This window comes from Triticum aestivum, chromosome 2D (genome assembly GCF_018294505.1).
Source record: "Triticum aestivum cultivar Chinese Spring chromosome 2D, IWGSC CS RefSeq v2.1, whole genome shotgun sequence".
In the NCBI taxonomy this organism is placed as follows: Eukaryota; Viridiplantae; Streptophyta; class Magnoliopsida; order Poales; family Poaceae; genus Triticum; species Triticum aestivum.
The window spans coordinates 638,443,840-638,449,402 of NC_057799.1; positions in this window are offsets into that span (position 1 = coordinate 638,443,840).

Below are 5,563 nucleotides of genomic sequence, written 5' to 3' on the forward strand. Positions count from 1 at the left end.
TACGCTACGCATATATTTGCTAGAGATATCAATCGAAATAGGAGCTTTTTGAAAATACAAATCGATATATCCATGGTATTGAATGGACAAGAATTGAATGGGATTGTGGCACCCAGTGATACACTACGCCATGTTACGAACAAAGAAATGATCAAGAATTTCATTATGGCATGGCGCTATAGGCCATCGATTCGGTTTATTAATTCATGTGTGTACTCCTGTTCGATCCTTTTCTGATGAAATGAATGAATTACCACGCTTTCCGCCGGCTGATAAAGAACTTTTTGATGATCGATTGCTTCACCCATGATCTGATGATCTTGCTATAACATAACATACTGCATTTCCCCTCTTCCTTGTCTCTACTTACTTGTTCATTGCTCGACTCGAGGGAGGGGCTCTATATAGCTGTTTTGCCTTCTTTCTTGGACTCTCAGGTGAGCGCTTAGGCCAAGCCACAATTACCAAGGCATGATTGAATCCGCCAAAGAGAAGGGAATAGATGATCTCACTGGAAAAAGTTGCGTAACCCCCCCGTTTTTTTGGCATGATTTCAAGATTTTGACCTGATTTATGAGAAAAGAACTTAGTTTTGCATTAACCCAAAAGAATCTCCTTATAATTGAGTGTGCAGTAAAGGGGGTTGTTACACCAAATCCCTCTGGTGAAGCTCTATCTAACTGCTTGTTAATAGCGGATTGGGTATTGGTCGATCGAAAGCTGTGATACGCAAAATCCTCAGCAAAATGAAATGCGGACTACAATTAAGTTAGTTGAAAAAGAGAGTAAGGAATGGGACCGTCAACAGGAACTCTTGAATTGAGGGTTTTTCACACTACCTATAGAGAGATTGAACCAACACGGTGCCCACGGTAACTCCTCCACCCGTACTGTTTGCTTTCGTGGGGCTTTGCTGCGCTTTGGATCTTATCAGGTGGCAACCACCTTCGGTTCTAGACTCTGGCACTTCCCCTGGCTGTGGCACTTTCACTGTCGCCTACTCCTACTATTGGGTCGATTGTGGTTGGTGTTTTGATTCAAAAGTGGAGAATAGATTGTTCATTGCGAAGGACATCAGAAATCTACATACAAGGGTCAAGATGTAAGCTCAAGTTAAGTGGACGGGTCCAAAGATCAGGGAAAAGGGTAGATCGGGACATGGTTGCAAGGGCTATATATCTATATAGTTACAAATGAATGAAAACGCCATGCTTAAAGCCAAAAGAATAAGCTCTTGATACGGATCTCTTTCATCTTGTAAATAAAGTAGGGGCGTCCCTAACTACAGCTTCCTACCATAAGTCAGACATTCAGCTAATACTGAAGAAATCTTCTTCTGGGGACACCTCTCTAAAATAAGAATGATGGCGTTTTTGATCTTATTCATTTTCTGATCGATAAATGCGAGAATGTAGTTATTTTTATGAAACCGGATATTCAACATGCTTTCCTCGACCAGATCTATTTACGGGAGTCGTATTTCGAACTGACCCCAGGTCTGATCTGGAAATGGTAAATCCTATTTGATCTTCAAGGTTAAGTACTTCTGCGAGACTATCAGCATCTTATCTGGTTGATAGCACTCAACCCACTGAATATACGTTTTATATGGGAGCCCTAACTCCACCATGCAATTCAACAAGCTGAGGACGGAGAAGTCAACCGGTCTCACGTTTTCTTCTTTTCTTTTTAAAGAACCTGCCCCGAAGGAAAGCATATTATAGGGGAAGAGCTAGCTTCATTCGAGCTGGATGGGCTAAAAGCTTTCGTTGAGACAAAGCAGGCAAAAAAAAAGTTCGAGAACAGGATAACTAACGTTTGGAACCAAGAGATCTCATAGTTCTTCAAGTGAGAAGCTGAGAAGGGATGACACCCATTTGACCTAGAAGACCGATGATCAAGTGTCAAATTCTAAGCCAAGAGATGGCAATGGGACTATAGGAGCACGGTACTAAACCATCATACCATACCAGTGACTTCACCAACCGAAACCAACTCAAATAAGTTCAGGGAGGAAAAGAATACAGTCATGATAGATTGGTGAATGAGGAAGGAAAAGAAAGCCTAAACTATCCAAGTAAGATAGCGAAAGAGAAAGCTGTCTTTAAAGCCTGTTTTGACCAAGCAAGCAAGCTGGAGCACCTTTCACGCTAGCTTCCCATCGCTCGAAGTACACTTCCGGTGCACTTCTCACTGCTCAACCACTTTATCTTTAACCTAACCGCCTTCTAAAACTTCCACGGGAAAGCCAGTAGAGTATGCCTTGGTTTAAGAGAGGAGCTCAGGTCCATCTTGTGCTCACAATACATCTTATTTAGCAGGACCTCTGGGCTCTTTAGAGAAAGGCGAAGTCTCTACTTGTTAACCATGGATGCCTATTATATTTACTTATAGAGTGAAGAACAAGCCCACTTTCCATATCCCTTTCGTCCGGATGATCGATTGCCTCATTCTTCTTCGAAAATAAGTGCATTTGGCCATTGTGTTTTTCCAACTTTTGTAATAGATATGGGCATGCATGGTTTTCAATAGATAACCCTAGGCCTTCTTCGTTTCCCCACGGGCATTCACTTCTCTTCAAGCTCGGGATTAGCGAAACATGGATCCGACGCCCATCTCTTTTTCCACTTTGCAAGGCTGAGAGACTTTACCAATTGATAAAAAAAAGCATGAGCAGGATCAGCAGAGGCAAAATCGAATAAAATGGCTTATTTGCACCTTTCTTTGGTAGGCAACGAATCTCACGGAATGTGGGAATCTTTTATAGATGTGAATTCTCGCTTTAACGCTTCGATAACATACTTATCATCAGGTATCTTCGGGAGCGGGGCTCGCCCTCAACAGATATTGTCTTTGCTTCCGCTGATGTCGCGTCAATTGCCCGAGGGAGCATAACACTGCAGGTCGCAATGAACATGCCCGCCGCATCTCGGATAATTGCTCCAGTTGCGCCAATTCCAGTATCCGAGACAGAAAGCAGCATCCACGTGAACTTTGACTGTTCATAATATGGGAAATTCCGAGGTGAAGGATGCCTGCTCAGGTCATGATATCACTGATCCAAACTATGCTACACCAAATCTGAATCCTGACTAGTTAGCGAATCGTGTGCTCTGTGCGAATGTCTTTATTAGTCTATTTCATTTAAGCCCAAAGGATCTTCGAATACCGACTGGTCGTCCCAGTCCAATCTCCCTTCTGCTTATTCCAATTTTTCCTATTCCTAGCGAATCAAATGAGATTTCTGTTCTTCCATGAAGAGGAGATAGTTATCGATAAAGCAAAAACGAACCTATTGACATAGAATGCAATCGAAATAGAGACAACTAGGCGAAAAAAAGACCGAAATAAGAAACTTCTACTCCCTAGGTGGTTATTTGCCGCATAAGACAGCGGTGGAAGCTGAAGGAAAGAGTGGGCTTTGAATCTAGGTATGCTTTCTAAGGATTGCGCTGCGCCTAGCCTACCTTTACGAACATACCTCTGTCTTTCAAACAAAGCCCTGTGTGTGGAACTACTTAGATTTGTTTTCAAATTGCTTTTCTCGGGCCATCGAGAAGTCAGTCAGCGGTTGGCTTGAGTCCTCAAGTTGGTCTTTAAGACTTAGCAGGGCCCTACACACAGTACACCTTAGTAGAAGGTAGATTTCTCTCACCCTATGTGCAATCAAGCTCAGAGACTTGAGCCGTAGAATTCCTTGCCCACTGACTGAAGAAGGTCCCTACAGTGTCCAAATCGAGGGATCAATCCAACAATCTTCTCCTTTACTCAAAGGAGTAGGTGGAAGAGTTATGAGAGAAATCAAGCGATAGTGCTTGACCAGTGAGAAGTGCACCGGAAGTGTACTTCGAGCGATGGGAAGCTAGCCTGAAAAGGTAGAGCAGAGGTGCTAACAATAATAAGAATCTTTCATCCTGCAAGTTACTCATAATTGAGAACTGGTAATGTGGATTTTGTTCCATGCAGCTACACCTTTTCGAAAGCAAATTCGAGGAAATCGCTTCTTTCTTCCCATCCCGACCTGTATCACTTGACTTTTAGATTGGCAAACTAATACCAGGTTGATGACTTCACTTCTCTTGGGAACTTGCTTCTTCCTTCACCGAAGTTAGTAGTTAGCTTTTATGGGCAAGGTGCCATACTGGGAATCCAGTCAAATGGGCCAAAGCAATCCAAGGCAGAAGGCCCGTTTTAAATAACTAATCTCGTGACTTTTGCTACCGGGGGTAGGAAGGAAGCAGTGAGATCCAGGGAGAACAAGCAAGACCAAGAACAAGAATGAATGCTAGAGCATATGCAAACCCTAGATTATTGTGATGGCAGCCCGGTCAACCGCACGCTGGAAGCGGATGGCATTCCCAATACAAGCCTGCAGATCCCTGGACTCTATTTAAACATTGGGAAGTCCTTGACAAGAATGCTACATTAAGCACTTGCCACACTGACATATTGATGAGCAAGCCCAGAGCCCGAATCCGGATGCATGCTTAAGTGCTCGGAGGGCAGAGCCTGGGCCCCGATCGAGCCAATATGTCGATCGATAACATTTAAGCTCCTTGTCCCCAAGATCTTCCATATATTAAGACTAGTTCGATCTGCCTTAGATAAACATATTCCAATAAAAAGGTTAAATAACATATATAGGTATCTGCGGGCATTGTGAATCAACTAATCTATCTAGAAGTGAGTCAATATGTGTTCATGAGTGATTATGTTGTAGGTGCTTCCCCTCTGTCGAGGCTGGTATGTATAAATGGAGTATTGACCTTAACTTTGAGTGTGGGTTCCGGTTTTGAGTGAATGGACTGATTGCATTTTTGTTAAGAGTGGGCTGGCCTGCTTGAAACACCAATGTGCTATAGATACAAGTACCCTTCCCTTGGGGATCGATTAACGGATTACTCAGTATCGGATGGGTGAAAGCCTTATCCATCACCTTTAAGCTCCTTGTCTTTAAATAAAAGCCATCAATAACCTAGATCGGTCTCAATAGCACTGCAGGGCATTTATCTCCCCTACTATATGGGTCTACCCACCTGGGCATTGTCCACTTGACCAACCATCATGGCTATATAATCTATTTTAACAAAGAAGTAAATAACTCGAGTCTCCCTCTAGGGGGTTGTTACGCGACCTATTCCAGACAAGGAGTCCGAGCCGGGAAGAAAACCGGGGATACCTTACTAAGCATTTCCTAGATCTTGAGTTAGGCGTAGCTACTTCCTCCCCCCATGTTCTCCCGATTCCCCATCCTTCCGCTGAAGCTAAACCAGTATCAGTTGATGGCGAGCATAGTAGAGGCGGCTTTCGAGTAAAAAATAACTTATAGAAGCACTTGAGCGTGGTTTCGGCCTATAGCCGGAGGGAATGTTTTTCAAAATCGACCCTGGGCATTCGTAGAGGGGAAAGACAGCCATGCGATAAGCGAGGGAGAGGTCTGTCTTCCCAAAGTAGCCATTCAAGGAGACAAGTTCTACCATTGTACCTTGACCTGTGGAACTGGAGAAGCTCCTTTATTGCTATAGTTCTTGTTGAACCTTTTCTAAAGTCAACAATTTCTGCA